Here is an 18,118-nt window from a genome sequence, read left to right as displayed (position 1 = left end):
TGGGAAGTCCTGTACATGATATGCTTGGCGTTCAAGTGGTTAAGTCGTGAGAACACCGCTTCTAAGCAACGGCAATATTAACGTTACTGTCGGCGTCTAGAAGCCACAGAGGCTAACAATTTAGCAAGCTATTAAGTGGGTAACATAATGCAGGAAATGCAAAAGCATAACGACGGAGGAAAAAGATGAGGCCGTTGGGAATATCAACATTTTCCTCAGACATATTATAAAATTACAAAGAAAAACAATATACGTCTAAAATTACAATATATTGACTTATTATGCATCGAAACATTAACTTCCATGGGCTCCGCCATTTCTGACAACGTCAACAAACACAACTCGTGTACGTACGAAGTCGTGAATACCCCAATAGGGGGGGCGTTCATATGGACTCTTCTCGTGAACACGGTAAACACGACCCCATTTGAAGGCACCAAGAGATACACTTCAGACATTCCTCACTTCAAAAGTGACACACTTCACATGAGCACTACAAGTCAACAAGCATCATCATCTTCATATTAAGAGTCACATATTTGGTATTTCAAGGTGGGCTTTAAAAAAATATGCTGTGAGCGTGAGTGGGCCTGTGGAGTCACACCATTGTGTAGCCAACCTCCACGCAGATCCACAGTCCGATGACCCAACCACACACACACACACACACACACACACGCACAACCACACAAGGCTGTAAGAGGGAAAAAAACAGAGAGCAAGACCCTTGTGTGTTCGCTAGCCATTTCCAGGTCCGCCTTACATAAAAATGCAACGCTGCCCACACACACACACACACACACACACAGAGACTTATGTAATTCCCTCAGAGAAAGAGAGCCACACAGAGAGGGAGAAACAGAAGATAAAAAGATAAAATGATGAAAAGCAGCGACTGAAAATTAAAGCTTGGTAAGGAAATCACAACTTCAGTGGGCCTCAAGTTCACGCTGGCAGACTGGAAGTGTAATAAGCTGAAGGAGACGTACACTGTATATCTAACAAGGTGTTTTTGCACCTGAGGGCAGCAGCAGCAGCAGCAGCAGCAGCAGCAGCAGCCGGGAACCCAGCGGGATAGACCAGAAAGTCTGCTGAGGACTTAACAAGTAGATGAAAAGATAGTTAGGGCAAGACTTGTCTGAAGGAGGATGAAGGGAGTAGAGGGAGAAAAAGGAGTGCTGAGCCCAGTAGTGGGAGTCTGTTGGGAGTTGTAGTGGAAAGTGGAGTTTCGGAAAAACCCTAAATTACGTTCCCTCTTCTGGGAGACATGCTCAGTGGAGGGGGAATTGGCTCGTACAGGCAAAATCTGGAGTGAGCGTTTACAGTGCCAAAAAATCAGCGTGCGAATAATAGGTATTTTGGAAAGGGAACATCAGATCTGATTGTGCAAATGTTGACTGACTGCTACCGAAAACCTGACACCTTTTTTTTGCTGAAGAGATTTGGAAAGAGATGCAAAAGTGGACAGAAGGACTGACCGACGTTGCTGGCTGAGCGAGTGATGACGGATTGATGGAGTGACTCAAACACTTCTGAGAAAACACAGCCCGTGGCGGTGCTATAGGTATCAGTGTTGAATTGCATTTTCCTGTAGATTTTCAAGGTGTTTGTGCAGCCTAAGAATAAGTAGGATTTACGCAAAAGACATCACCAGCTGTCACTCATCAGACCACAGTGTCACGCATCCGTTAGTCCGATATTTACACAATTTTTCGCGATGAATTCTTGAGTAGAGAGGGATTCAAGACAAGAAAAAGAAGGCTTTCAGGGCTGGAGGTGAAGCGGAAGTTAAATTGACTTGAATGAAGCTGAAGAGGAGGATGATAACAACACAGGAGAACAGTGTAGGATGGAAGAGATCACTGACAGTGAGCTGCTAACTGGGGAGCTCAGCCTGGTGCAGATGGACAACATCATGGCGTCCAGATTTGTCCACCTCCGGACCAGTGCCCCATCTGGTTACACAGTGACCCCCCCAAAAAAGGGATCAACCTTATTTGAAGAATCTCAACACCTCCAGATGTTCCCTGATGACAGCCTCGTCATGCGAAGCAGAGGAATAGGAGGACGTGAGTCTGGTGAGGAGGTGTTGCAAGGAGAACCACCTACAGCTCAGCGTCTGCAAGGCGAAGGAGCACAAAATAAACTGGAACCATCCAGAGTGAGGTGGTGAATGAAGTGGAGGCTCCGCATGCAACTTCACGTACTTGCAAAGTGCATGGAGCAAGAAAATCACTCTTAAAGGCTCTCAATTGGTTTAATTACAAGCGGCGACAGCAACACAAGGGGTAGTAAGTGTCCTAACTGGATGAGACGCGAGCGAGCGCCAGCGACAAAATCAGCCTGATTACATTGTTTTCTATTGGAGTGTCTATTGGCGCAACGTTTTGAGCTGAACTTTCGTCAGGCGCCCCGTTCCTATTTTTTCTGTCACTCGCGTTGTGAGCACCGCTACATGGACGAGGAGCGGCTGACGGCTGAGTTCAGATTAAAATGAGCCGTCAGTGCTGCTGATGGCAATTTATTAACTTAAATTGTGCTTATGAAGACATCGGTCAGAATCTTAGATTAATCTGTTGTTTAACTCCCTGTTTACCGTATCTCAGCTCCTGTCTGTGTCACTGCCTGTGGTGTTGTCGCATCTTGTCCGTGGCACGAGCAAGATGCACGGCGGGATATATTGTATGTTACATCCAGTAAATATTACAATATAAAACGTGTGTTTTCTGTTTAAAAAGTCCAAATAGCAAGTACTACTAACCCATCTTTTAAGTGGTTACGTCTAGGGATGTCACGAGACAGATACTTTGGTACCAAGTCGATGCCAAAATTACCTCATTAACGTTATGGTTCCCTTATAGCATTGGGATTAAACGTGAAATATTGCCAAATAGGTATGTTTGCTTTTCGCTTCGACAGTGAATCCTCTGCCTCCTGCTCCTACTACTCGAGCTGATGGACCAGATGCGTTCACGGTCAGTATGTAGTGTCCGTCGTCTGACTATCGATTGATAACATGCCGCTGATTCATCAAAATGAACAAAATGGGTCAATTCTTTTTATCTATTACTTAAAGGCTACATGCCTCTGTTTTTGTAATGTTCAAATGTTTTTAATAAAAGACTGTGTGTTGAATTACATGGGATTTATTGTTGTTGTTTTTGTTTTTTTTACCGTGGTACCGAATTGGTATCGAGAATCATGGAAATTCACTGGTATTGGTATTGTGACATCCCTAGTTACGTCCGGTTACGTCTCCAGTCAGATATGGAGCTCACAGCTGATATGTACGTGGTTTGTTTACATGACGTAACAAAAGTGCATATTTAACGTATTCAGTGTGGACAGAAAGCGTCCGATGCTATGTGATGCGGCGCGATAGTCGGACCCTCGGACACGGTGTAAAAATCAGCTTATAGAAATGTGACACTTGCTTGAGGCCTAGTCCTTACATACACAGATATTTTTTTAAATATCTGTGTACTGCACAAGCACGGTTTTAAAAAAAATCTCTGTCCAGATGAAAATGTAAAAACACAATGTAAGCGCTGTCAAGACCACACATACACACACACACACACACATACCGGCGACGTTGGCGGTGGGATCAGTGTCGTGGGAGTGTTGCGTTGGATAAGTAGCAGTAACCTCCTTAACGCATTCTGACACCTCTGTTACTCAATATAGTGGAAGAGTAACTGTACATTTATGTGTAAACATGCAAAAAAGTCCTGTTAGCAAGGTTATTTGGCCACGTCAGCCATTCATGGATGTATTTTTGCTGCTGTTGCACGACATGTCGCCTCATTAGTGATGCCTCACAAAGGAGAAAACGGCGCACACTCTGATGTTACAAGCCAAAAACTCAATTTTCCCTGTCCACATGTCAACACTGAAAACAGAGTTTCTGAAAAGCTCTGTTTTCAGTGACCTAAAACGCTGTTTGGGTGTAGAGGAAAGGCCAAAACACATAGAAAGAGCTACGTTTACAAAAATACCTGTGTACTTGAGGACAAAGCCTGAGATAGGTAATCAAAGAAAACATTTAACCTTCTTATTTTTTCAACCGGAGGAGAAATGAATATCTCTGCTTCTTCTAAGATTATTGCTTATCAATGCTGCTGATGTTCACGGTTGATGTATGCTCATAAACTCAATTTGAGCTGCGATGGAAAAATATCTCGGCGATAAATCATCCGTGCTGTTCATTGCATTTTAACCACAGCAACACAAAACATAACTAAATAAGTCCAGAGACAGTTAGAGACTCCTGAGACAGCAGCAGAGGGAGGATGAGGAGGAAACCGAATCCTCCACAACATCTCCCACCCCCTCGGCACCATCAGCAGCCTCTGCTTCATCATCCGAGGTGCAACGCAGAGAGAACATCCTTCTCCTAACCTCGAGCCAACAAACATGTAATGGTAGTGATACTGGAAACAGACAGCAATGTCACGCACTTTGCTCGTTGTCACATCCTACATACGGTATTTCCATCTGGAGATTTTGATAAGCAGGCAGCCAGCATAGTAGCACATATCCGACCACTGGAAATTCACACTTATATGCTTTCCTTCTAATACGTTTCATAGCTCTTGCTGATGGTAGGGCTGCACGATTATGGCCAAAATGATAATTATCTTGATCAGTATTGAGATTACAATTATTATCCCGATTATTTATAGATTAGGGAAAAATATTTTTAGTGCAATTTCACATTTGAATAAGCAAACGCTGCTTTTCACTTCCATGTTGTGCTACATTGAAACCGTCAAAAACTCTAAATGTTATCCTTTTACTTTGTTACTGCGGTTATTTGCATAAAAACACACAATTCAAATGATTAGGAAATAAAAGATTGTATTTTTAAAGTTAAACAGGTCATATTTTCTCTCTATTATCTATTTCATATTGCTGTGAAAACATCTCATTTAAACTACTATATTTATTCAAGTTTTTCACCAAAAACTACATTTAAACTACATTTGAAAACTCATATGAGACTGCTGAAAACCGTCCGGATTTAATCGGCTGCTGACTGACGGTGCATCTCTAGCTGTTAGTTTAGGAAGCGTTTGATTTATGCAAAGTTTTCTGCGTCAATACCGCAGTTGATCATGATCATTTAATTGGGGGAAGCCCAAATCGTTGATCGCAATTAATATTGGATTAATTGTGCAGCCTTACATGATGCTTGAACGATGATTTAAAGTACTGTTTACCTCAGACAAATCAACAATCACACAACTTTACAACAGCTTTTACTTTACTGTGAGGGTGTATTTTCCCTATTTTGCTTTTGTGCATCAAATTCAGGAAGCTGCAAACTTAATTTAGTTGTAACTTGCTCATACATTTGCACTGAAGGGAATATTCAATTCATATTAAAACTGTCTGTCAAAAACCATAAATCTAAAACATACACACACGGATGTTTCACCTCTAATTATGAGATAAAGGAACAACAGACTAGTGTTGTCAAAAATATCAATACTTAATATTTGAAACTACCAGCTGCACTTTCTGCTCTCTCAGTGAGTTGACAAACACTGTGCTATGTATCTCTTAACAATAATCAAAAATGTTATGCCCTCAATGTCAATTTTCCCCAATTTTTTGTATTGAAAATGATATAGAATATCGATATTTTTCAAGGTATTGTATTGCAGTTAGAAATAAAACAGACACTTCCAGTGGGAAGTAAACCCCAAACTTTACTAAAAAACTTGCAGTCCAGTCACAGAATAAAGTGTCCGTACACACTGTCAACGCTGGAGTCTGTAACTTTATACAAACTGTCACTCTCTCTCTGCAGAGGCAGCTGAGATCATTTTTGAACTCGAGCAAAGATGCAGAGTTGGTGTAGAAGCTCAGTGTTCAAATTAGCAATTAAAAACTTCAGTTTTTGCATTTTCAGCCGTGACAGGTGCACCAACAAGTCTCAGTAGTGGGTATGGAGACTTTCCAACTACAGTAGCTGTGCCAGGTTTTGTGTTTTATAATTATCCACCATAAAGAGCCAAAGTCCTGCTGTCTCTCCTGAGTACACTCGGTTCAACTAGCTTCTGTAACTTGATGGGTTTCCTCAAAGAAGGTTTCTTTAGCGCTTTTATGCATGCAATCTGTTACTGTAGTGGCCTTTTGGTATTCTAACATCGTAATGGCTCTATTAAAAAATGACAGGATCCCAATAAGTCTCGAGAAATACATTTTAAAAACTCACGACATACATATACCCCACTGATGCGTTTGTGTGACATTTTACTGATGTTATCTGAACTGTTTGTAGAAAAGAAACTGATTCACTCACTCAGCTTTTTTTCAAATTGATTCAATTTGAATGTAAAGACCATAAGATTGATTTTATTAGAACTGTGATGATTCACACATTTCTAAAAAATTACCGATATTTTCCTTCATGATTTTATATATTTTATAAACTCTCTGAAATGTTATAAAAACAGAAAGAGTATATACACAAATAAATATTATAACTACGTTTTTGAAAAAAAAACTTGATACAAATAATTCAATCTGCCTTTTTTCTTTTTCCTTTTATAACTGTACTATTAGAGCTGCAACGATTAATTGATTCTTTGATTAGTTGTCAACTATTAAATTAATTGGCAACATTTCGATAATTGATTAATCGGTTTGAGTAATTGTTTAAGAAAAAAAAGTCTACATTAGTTATTAGTTAACATGCTGTTGTAACTTGTATCTTGTCAGAAATGTAAAAATTACAATTTGTGATTTCACTGGGAGTTATATGCTATAACTGTACCAAACAACAGCTGAGCGCAGTAACTTCTAGGGCTGCACAAAATGAGAAAATATGCAATAACGTTGTTGGATATTGCAAAAACGATATTACTTGCGACATATGAAGAGATATTAAAGTGTACTCGGTTACTTTCTGCTTTCAGTATACTGCTAAAATGCAACAAATTGCTTGTTGATTTAAAAAAATTAAAGGAAATTTGATCTTTTATCACAAATTGAACATTGAACTGAACACAAAAGGTACCAATAAAAAAGGATAAGTTACATTTTAAAGTGCCGTTTTCTACTGATTCTCTCTTTCAACTAAATAAATAATTTGGAGTGCAACATCGCAGTCTTCTGCGATATGTTTATTGCGCAAGTTGACATTGTGATGACAGTAAAAAAACAACAACAACGACAGCCCTAGTAACTTCCTTGAGTTTTGTTATCGCTGTGAGGTTGCTCGGCAGCCAGCAGAGAAGCCACACAGTACTGGGCCGATGGATAAACTGTTCACTTCAACACTTAAACTCTCTATATACAGGTAGATAGATAAAAAATAAATGAAGAAATGATTCAAACTTTGTCTGAAACGCAACAAAACAATGTTCTGTGTCATTATTATTCATATCTATTCATCGTGTTTGACGCCAACCACAAGCATCAGACTGTAAATCTCTTATTTTGCACAAGAGTGACCATGACGTTGGCTAAGTATAGCCAGCAGCCCATCAGTGCATGCGTAGGATGACTAATGGAACAACATAATTGCAGTGGGCTATAAGTATCCACAGGGGGCAACAGTGGGCACGGGGGCCTGCTGACTGATGACAGGTGTCCGTTTTGATGCCTGCTGCATCAAACGCGCCGTAGCGATGGCACTCAGGGCCAGTGACAAGGAAGTGAGAGCTGTGTTTTACAGAGTGTGTGTGACGAAGTTGTACAAAGGCATTGGCGTGAGTCAGAAGTAACACTTGGGGCCGCAGGAGAGAAGATGGCCTGTTAGCATAACTGTGAATATTCATAATTTTAGAAGCATATATCTGGTGCGGTGATTCAGAAGGAGCATTATCACAAATAAGTCTGTCAGACCAGTGGTGTGTGTGTGAGTAAAAGACAGAGAGAGGAGCTATAGCGTATCCATCATGACGTCATAAAATCTTTAAACTGTCTCATACTTCTACAGAGCTCTTAACACTCTGAACTCATAAAATCATTCACATAATACCCCTCTTTTGTCAGAGATGCTCTGAAGCAAATAACACAAGATGAGCAAATTACAAGTGTGAAGCCCTCAGTTAAGTGCTGGGTGATATTTGATATAAACTGTACCACAACATGGAAAGGATGTACAAAATATAAAATAATCAAACTGATTTTCAAAGCAAGTATCCGTGTTCTACTGTTATGTGAATATCGAGTTATCGCACAGCCCTACCCTCAGTTCATTTTTATCTCATATTAGTATTAAACTTTAAAATTAAGTTTATTCAAGTGTGCTATTGGCATACTTCTTTTGAACTTAAAATAAGAGAGTATACTTTCAGTTTACTTTTTATGTACTTAGCAGAGATATACTTAACAAAAGTATACTTAAGTATACTTGGCTCATACTGACAAATATACTTAAAAGTCTAAGTTTACTTGGCTTATACTGACAAGTATACAGAAAAGTTAAAGTATACTTAGGTATACTTGGCTCATACTGACAAGCATACTTAAAAGTCTAAGTATACCTGGCTCATACTGACAAGCATACTTAAAAGTCTAAGTATACTTGGCTTATACTGACAAATATACTTAAAAGTTTAAGTATACTTGGCTTATACTGACAAGTATACAGAAAAGTTCAAGTATACTTGGCTCATACTGACAAGTATACTTAAAAGTCTAAGTATACTTGGCTCATACTGACAAGTATACTTAAAAGTCTAAGTATACTTGACTTATACTGACACATATACTTAAAAGTTAAAGTATACTTGGCTCATACTGACAAGTATACTTAAAATACTAAGTATACTTGGCTCATACTGACAAGTATACTTAAAATACTAAGTATACTTGGCTCATACTGACAAGTATACAGAAAAGCCTAAGTACATTTTTATCTCATATTAGTATTAAACTTTGCTTTTAAACGCGGCACAGAGCTTTTTTTTATTGATTTAATTTAAACAAACATAATAAATAAACTATAAAACAATCAACCTGTTTCTGATTATTTGTATATTCTTTCTATTTTAATTTTGATATGAATTATGAACGGTGAAGCAACATTTCTGTATTTAGTGCCACCTAGAAGTAATTTTAGACATTATTTAGGGTCACTCTTACCACCCTTAACAGCGGTTATTAGCAAAAAGCTCTGTACGCTACGTTTTCCGCACCAAACGGCAAAGTTAGCAACAACCAAGCGACAAAGTGTAGCATTTAAGATTGCCGCTAAAGAGCGTTCCCTCAGGAGTTGGAGGAGACCAAACACAGAGGAAAAAGAGAGTAAACATTGGACTTACATTCGCCAGGTGGCCACAAACACGACTCCATATGAATGATAATGTTGCTCCGTAACATTAACAGCTAGGCGTGTAGCTAAATCATAGATATAAAATAGTGTAAATACTGTAAGCAAGTGTTAGCGCAACACCGCAGTCACATTAACTCAATGTAGTGTTTACTATAGTGTTTACAGCTGCTGCCCCCAGGTGGTCAAATTATGTCATTGCATGAAATAAAATACATAGTTTTGATATGAAAGAAACTATTAAATTTACTATCAAATAGATATTTAGTTTTATAAGGATAATTTATTTTATTTTAGTGGCATTTTAATTTTAAAATAGTTTTAATACTTACTTAATATTAAATCTATACTCATTTTTAACAGTCTCTTCTGCACTATATTCCCTTTTTTAATAGTCGTGTATCACAGCTGTTACCCTGCACTATATTCAGTTTTAACAGTTTTCTTCATCTCCTTGTATTTTTATATCTGGTATATTTTTTTGTACTTTGCACTACTAACGTTTTTACTGCCTTTTTACTAACGTGTTTTGCACTATGGAACTGTGATGCTGGAAACATGAATTTCCCTCGGGATCAATAAAGTTATCTATCTATTTATCTATCTATCTACCTATCTATTAAAATGGGAAAGGGTGGGTGGGAGAGGGGACAAATAAATGCTTTGGTCAGCCCTTGTTTTCATTAGTGGGATCATTTATAAGTGTTTAAATTGTAATTGATGACAAAGTTGTAAAGGCCCTGCACACCCACACAGGTGTTTTCAATCATTCTGGCTAATTAGACCTCTGCTCAGGGTGAAGCTGAATGCAGCTATACTGGGAATTACATGATATTATATCACCAAAGTCTATGAACCAATAACAATACAAACAGCGTACATTTTCCTGCCTTAACAGGTGCAATAAAACTAACAGGAGAGTGAGGAACCTGTCAGTCAATCACAGTCTTTACAGTCTTAAGAAGAGGTCTAATCAACACCTGTTGTGGTGATATGGGTGCATAATGGATGATTGGTGAGTGATTACATTTTTAATTGATGTTTGTTTTATTATTTAACTACTTAATGACTTATGAATATTTATTAATAATGAAGGTTTCTTTTTCTCACCATGCTTTTGAGTTTGCACTTGACTTCCCTTACTAAAATGAAGTTTATTCAAGTGTGCTATTAGCATACTTCTTTTGAACTTAAAATAAGAGATTATACTTTCAGTTTACTTTTTATGTACTTAGCAGAGATATACTTAACAAAAGTATACTTAAGTGTACTTGGCTTATACTGACAAGTATACTTAAAAGTCTAAGTATACTTGGCTTATACTGACAAGTAGAAACATCGAAGTATACTTGGCTCATACTGACAAGTATACTTAAAAGTCTAAGTATACTTGGCTTATACTGACAAGTAGAAAAATCTAAGTATACTTGGCTCATACTGACAAATATACTTAAAAGTCTAAGAATACTTGGCTCATACTGACAAGTATACTTAAAAGTCTAAGTATACTTAGCTTATACTGGCAAATATACTTAAAAGTCTAAGTATACTTGGGTATACTTGGCTCATACTGACAAGTATACTTAAAAGTCTAAGTATACTTGGCTCATACTAACAAGTATACTTAAAAGTCTAAGTATACTTGGCTCATACTGACAAGTATACAGAAAAGTCTAAGTATACTTGGCTAATAAGCCTACTTACTTAATCTTTTGATCAAGTTATACTTAAGAAAAGTATAATTAAGTATCCTTGCCTTATAGGCCTACAAAAAAGAATACTTGGCTTGTAGTTGTGCTTACTTTTTGATAGAGTAGCCTATTAAAGTGTGTGAGAGTTTGTAAAAGTATGTTTTGATATGAATTTACTTCAATTCATCAAGTTTGTGGATTATCCGTTCACTGTAGAGGCATGCGAGAACAACACATTTTATTATTATTTTTTTTAAATTTGATCACAAATCATCAAGTCAAATAGCAAAAGGGGCAAGTCTCTTTATGTAATACATAAATCATTGGCTAAGTACTATAAGTTAAAGTATACAAAGTATGCTTTCATTAACTAAAAAGCAGAGATGCTCACAAGAAATGTTTTGCAAGTCCAAGTCAAGTCTTGCAATGCCAAATCTGTCCATTTGAACAGGTCATCCAATCTAGCATTGAGTTTTGAAATTGAATTTTTCTCACGATAAGCCGGGTAAACTTGCCAGAATAACAATCTAGTTCCAATCTATCCTCTTGTCTCCTGTGAAAACTGAGAAAAACAACTTTTTTCCAAGATGCTGTCACTTGATACTGTCACTTCTCAAAAGACAAAACAACTGCAACAGTCTCACCTTGCTGACAGAGTTTTCACACTTATTTTAATACTGAATACCAGCCGGAGTTGCTTGGAAAAACATTCACATTTTTTAGAAAAAAATTGACAGAGGGATGTAAATATTTCTTAGGACTAAAAATAATGAATTAATGCACTTAAAAAAGATTTTTTAACATCACATAACCTGCTGTTCCTAGTCTGTTTTGACCCCTGGATGTGAGTCACAGTGTGACTAATGACGGGTCGGCATGAGGAGCACTTTGTATAAAACATTATTTTTGTAAAGGACTGTAATGTCAGAGGTTTTCCATAAGTGAGTGTGAATAATACCTCGTGCTTTTTGAAGTTTTGCTGGGGATGTTTGAAGTAGATATTTTACAAAATCAAGGGCAGCACAGGTGTCCGAGGCATTCGGGACTTTCGAGACCCAGTTTAATGTCTTTGGGCTCAAGGATTTATTTTCTGTAAATCAGATAAGATCACTTAAAAACCAAAGACGTGACAGGACAATGGGTAAACAGACAAAACATTTAGCAATTTACTTATTTTAACCATTAAATGCGTCTTCCTAAACACCTAACATTTGGACTTTATTTCATTTTCAATGCCTCTCAAGGCTGTCTACACCCTCGTATGAATCTCCTGAGCGTAGCTTTGACAATGACAATGACGGATCACTTTCATCCTCCATTTTCAGATTGTGTTAGAGTGACCACAAGAGGACAAAAGCCTGAATTAATATTGTATTGTACTCTCTCTGAAGCGGCCGGTGAACGAGGGAGGGATGGTGCTTAGTCAGACCTCTTCTTTTTCAAAATCTGCTCTTTTATTAACCCTTTTTTAATGTTTTTCAAATCTTTTCTGAAAGAAATATACCGTCCATACTGGAGCATTTGTCCACCAGAAGTGCCTAAGAAAAAACACAAAAATAAGCCTCACCAAAATACCACTCTGATAGAGAAATATACCTCCATAAAACAAGTGTTTTAAGTTAATTTGGAAAACAGAGACACACGTGATTTAGTCACAGTACTCAAAAGTGTTGATGTGTGGAAAGTAAAAAGTAAATTCTGTTAAGCTACAAAACATCAACAGCGAGCTGCGGAGGAGTATTGGTGATGCGTATTGGAACAAAATCAGAAGGTGTATTTTTTTCTCCAACCTAAACTAACATTGGATCACTTCACTATCACTTTATCAGTGGTGTGGCTGGGATCAAATCTACAGTAGTGATGTCATTTCTTATGTGTGTTGGAGTTTAGTTGTTGATGTTTAACATTTATGCTGTGGTAGGCGTGTGATAAGGGATGATGGAAAGGAGGTATAAAACCAAACGTTATGCTTTATTTTACTGGTTTACAGGTCCCTTAATTATTCCTGGAAATTTTCCTTTCTAGTATGTAACTTTTAATTATTAGGATATTTCTCATTCAACCTTTATTCATAGAGGGTGGTCCAATTAGTGCAGTTCACTCTCTTTTGCGTGGGCGCCCTGTGTAGACAGGACGTTAAATGTAACAGTTAGACAAACATCAAACTTACATGACTGTAAATGAAGGATGAGGGGGCATTAAATATAATCTGAATACAACAATATGGCATAAAAGACTAGTTTACCTTAAACTTCCCAATTTCCCAGATGTCATTGGGTACAAATTAGGACAATGGAAAACAATTTTTTAGTTTGTGTAAGTGTCCATTCAAATTATTAATAATTGAGATTCTTAACAATTCTTTACCAAGGAAATATTATTTTGTATTTATGTGGCAATCACAAAGATTTTAATTTAAATAAATGTCTGTTATCTATAGCCATATGAGGTAACACAATGGTGGTTGATCTTATGGCCCACCGATTAAAGTATTGCAATATTTACATATTTGCAGTATTATGAAATGGGTGTCTGTGGTGACATTTCCGGGGAAAAAAAAAATGGAAATATGCACACAGTTCTGGAAACCTGAAGCTCGTGTACAAAGAAATATATTTTTTCTATTCTATTTCAAGGCTCATGTGTCAACAACAAGACTCCAGACTGCAAAACTCTGAGCACATTTCCATTGTTTTCACTCAAATAGAAATTCTAAATCAACCAGGTGTGAAATCTTAAGAATTACAACTTTTAGTTTATGCTTCACAATTGCTTATCTGTAATTCACAAACACACAGAAAACTTCAAAGTTTGTCCAACTCTACATTAGCATTTCAGTTGGTTGCAATCTGCAACCTCACCACCAGATGCCACCAAATTCTACACACTATACCTTTGAAGTCAATTTTAATTTTAGGTCGACAGAGTGCTCTTTACTCTTCTTGAGACGGTCTAAGATAAGCAGTTTTCAGTAATAAGATAATGTAATATAACTTAAAGCTGCAGTGGCTAGGATTGGGGCAAATATGATTTAAAAAAGTTATTTTTATAAAACAAGCACTATATCCTGACAGTAGTGCATGAGACAGGTAATCTGAAAGAAATCATGTGCCTCTGTGTCCTCCGGTGCTCCTAATGACCAGAGGAAAACAACCAATCAGAGCCGAGCTGGAGCCTGCCGTCTCTGAGCAGCTGTCAGTCACACGTGAACTCCGATCAAACGGTCAAACTAGGCAGCGCTGATCAAATATGAATCAATATTATGTTACGTTAATGCCTATCTCTCGCCTCAAACATTTTCGAAAACATTGTGTAGTGTACTATTAAAGGGACTGTTTGTAACTTTGTAAGCGTATAAATGTCACTACACACTGCAGAAGAGTTAGTTTAGCTCTGAGAATATCTAGTGAATGCACAGGCGACGTTTGTGCAGAAATAACTGCTGCAGCTCCTCCAGACCAACAGAGGTTTTCCGTGTCTTGTGAAGTGACGGAGCTGTGCAGAGAGTTACGTTGTCTTCTCGTTACCGACCGGGTGCCGGTGTCTCCCTGTTCTCTCCGGCTGCGGGCAGAGAGAGCAGGGAGACACGCTGCAGAGCCCCGCTGCCTCAGCCTGCACTTAGGCAGGAAAAGCCAACACTAGGATCAGATCTAAATCATGTTCATGGAGAGACCTTCGTCTGGTCAGCTAACATTACTGCCAAGCAGCTGAAATATAGAGTGATATTGTGCTTTTAGCTGACGTGTGTCGCCTCACTGTTTTGAGTGATGCTTGTTCAGGTATATTTAGAGGGAGCAAGCGCGAGCCCGACGCTGACTTCCGTTGATTTCACGGCCACAGTTGTCGCTGTTAACAAGCATTTCTGAAAGTTACAAATAGTCTCTTTAAGCTGTAACATGAGAAAATTTGTTACCCGGCAGCCATGTTGGGATCAGTTGAGGAAATACCAAGCACCGCCCACCAGCCGGAGCAAACTTTCTCATTTTACAGCTAAACAGTACACTACAAGATGTATCTAAAAACATTTGAGGTGAGAAATAGGCATTACAGTAACAGAATATTGATTCATATTTGATCAGCGCTGCCTAGTTTGACCGTTTGATCGGAGTTTGCGAGTGATTGACAGTTGCCTCCATTGAATGAACAGCCAATAGGAACGCTCTCTCTCTGAAATGACCTGTGATTGGCCAAAGCCGTCACAGGCTAGATTTCTTAAAGCCTGAAAACAGAGCCATGAGGAGGTGCAGAAGTCTAGTTTTTTCTCTGAACACTTGAATTACAATATGCTGAAAGGTTATTATGGAATCTTTGACCAATGATGCCAAAAACATTCTGCCTACTGCAGGTTTAACTATTGAAACTATTGATGTGACTGGTCAGTGTTTATAATAATAGAGTAGTTATCATCTACAGTGCTGTAACTGAAGTTTTTCTTGCATGCCAGCCATCATTTTTATATGCCAGATTTTTCAAAATGGTGGACATTTGCTTCTTTCCATCTCTGGTTCCTGCGCGTTGTGTTGTATGATGATGATGACACAATCCCTGTAGCAGCGATGGGGGAAGCCTGCCATATTATACATGAGTCAGGCTACTGTAACGTGTCTGTCTGCGCACCACTTCCAGCACGGAGGACAGACTGCTCAGCGAAGTACTGAACTCTGTCCAACAGCTCCGAGCGTCATGCTCGGGCACATTGCGATCGCACCCCTCCTACACAACACAGGGCAGAATGCAGCCCCCCTACAGACACACACATAAATACAAATACACACACACACACACATTTGGTCATGCCACCTTCAAAATTAACATTCAACAATCACAGACTTCATGTAGGTTAGGCTACATAATCACAGCAATCAGTCCTGCTTCAGGGCCTCATCTGCATTAAAAAAAAAGCCACCCCAAAATCAGCAGTCATGTTAAGTCACAAAGCGTCACTTACAGTAATGTGCCTCTCCGAATTAACGAGCAAAACAACAGCCAGGAAGTGGGAACATCACATCCACTCCTACGCAGGCAGGATGGCACTTCAGTTTTTTAAAAGTTATGTAACAGTCCAATGGTGTGAGATTATATTCACTTTGCCCTCAGAGGGGAGACAGGAGATCAAGACACTCCAAAATATAAAAGTCTGAGTGGCTGATTGAGCATTGTTAATGGCTGGTGAAAAGGTGCAGGTCGGCTAAAATACAGGTGCATAAATGACAGATTTTAGTGCTCATGGGTGCAGGATTCAGGTTGAAACATCAGCTGCGGGGTAAGACTGACTGAACTTCTGCAAGCTCGGTCAAAAAACATGCTTAGTTTGCTGTAAAAAAAGCTGATTTTTAGTTCTCATGGGTGCAGGATTCAGGTTGAAAACATCAGCTGTGGGTAAGACTAACTGAACTTCTGCAAGCTCGGTCAAAAACCGTGCATATGATGTTAGTTTGCTGTAAAAAAGCAGATTTTTAGTTCTGAATTCAGGCTGAAACATCAGCTGCAGGTAAAACTTCTGCTAAAGCGTGCAAAGAATCAAACTTTAAAGGCTTCAGATGTTTCCAAAAATCATCACAAGAAAGCTCAGGTTTGGAGAACAACAGGAGCACAAACCTGTGGCTGGCAGAATTTCTTCAATGCCAGTCTGAAACAATTAGAAAAACTTATAATTAAAATGTAGTTTTGGCTGCACTGAGCCTGCCTGACTGGCACCGCCATTACAATGGATCCCTCTAATTGATTAATTGGCAGAGTGCAGAGAACTCGGATGTGCCAAAGGGACACACATAATAATGCATGAATCATCAAAGCAGCATTGTTTACCAAGACGTCCCCTGCATGCCGACCGGAAACTACGTTAAACAACACACGCCAACGCGCTTTTGAACTTGAAGAATTGAAAGAGACCTTCAAAAGGGAGGAAGGAAAAAATATTAATACAGATACAGAATCGCCTGCAGCACAGCACAGCCTTGCGTGTGCCAACTCTCCAGGAACTCAGGATTTTTTTTTTTTTTTAAAAGCATGATAACCTCGCTCCAAAAAAATAATCGTCAGAAATAACTTACCTTCTCTCTGCGAAGGTGGTAACAGGTGCGGTGCGGTGCGGTGCGTCTGTGTGTTCTGCTGCGTTAATTACGCGTCCGGTAGACCTGTATAATGGTTATGTATGAAGACTCGAGCCACTGAGTCCGAGCACCATGCTGTGGGAACACGGGCTCGTCAAGGAAATGCGCACAACAGTGGTGACAAGGCGGAGGAGCGCATTTTTAATTCTCTGAGTCTGAGCATCTGAAGTGAGACACAGTCACAGCAGAGACACTGTGTCTGTGTCTGTGTGTGTGTCTGTGTGTGTGTCTGTGTGTGTGTGTGTCCCCCTCCTCCTTATACCGCCTCTCTGACTCTGACACACTCACATCCAAATCATCTTATACAACTGAAATATCTATATCTATAACTTTAACAATAAAACCCACTTTGGTCAATTAGGAATATAATAAAAAATAGGGTGTATATCAATCCTTAATTCCCTTTAGGAATATTATTATAACTCCATAAAGGACGATATAAAATAAGATAAGATAAAATAAGATGAACCTTTATTAATCCCCAGAGGGAAATTCAGGTGTCAAAGCAGCAACATCAGCAAACAGAGTGAAACACAGGAGAGATAAAGGTATAAAAACATTATAAAAACAATAATAGAGATATAAAAGATACAGAGTGAATGGGTGAACATAGTGTATACAGTCTGTCAATAAATAAATATAGTATGTGCATATGTGCAGTCTATAAAGTGGCATATAGGATGTATAGTGTAAAGTAAGTGTAAAGTGCGTCAGTGGTTAGAGTCCAAGATGGTTGCAGATAGTGCATGTTTAAAGGTATACAGTGCATGTTTAAAGGCAGATAGTGCATGTTTAAAGTTCTTAAAGTCCTAATATAATAGACCATTAATAGTAACTTTAACAAAATGAATTACATTAATTTAAACAAATATTATTAAAAAAGAAACATACCACTTTTAAAGCCACAATCAACTCCAATATCAACAGGATAATAGGAAAAAAAAAAATTATATAAACATGATAAATATACCATAGATATTATTTTAAAGCCATAATCAACTCCAATATCAACAGGTTAATATGAT

At 38.4% G+C, this 18,118-nt stretch overlaps 1 protein-coding gene across 1 annotated transcript in view; it reads right to left on the bottom strand.

The window, feature by feature from the left end:
• si:ch211-168d1.3 (ras and Rab interactor 3) overlaps positions 1-17,332 on the bottom strand; it is a 38,441-nt gene extending 21,109 nt beyond the window's left edge. The window contains exon 1 of the mRNA XM_037759652.1: positions 17,034-17,332. The gene's annotated coding sequence lies outside the window, so the exon portion shown is untranslated. The remainder of the gene's footprint in view (positions 1-17,033) is intronic.
• Positions 17,333-18,118: the final 786 nt, after the last annotated feature.

This window comes from Sebastes umbrosus, chromosome 22 (genome assembly GCF_015220745.1).
Source record: "Sebastes umbrosus isolate fSebUmb1 chromosome 22, fSebUmb1.pri, whole genome shotgun sequence".
NCBI classification, from domain to species: Eukaryota; Metazoa; Chordata; class Actinopteri; order Perciformes; family Sebastidae; genus Sebastes; species Sebastes umbrosus.
This window is presented reverse-complemented; position numbering and strand designations above follow the sequence as displayed.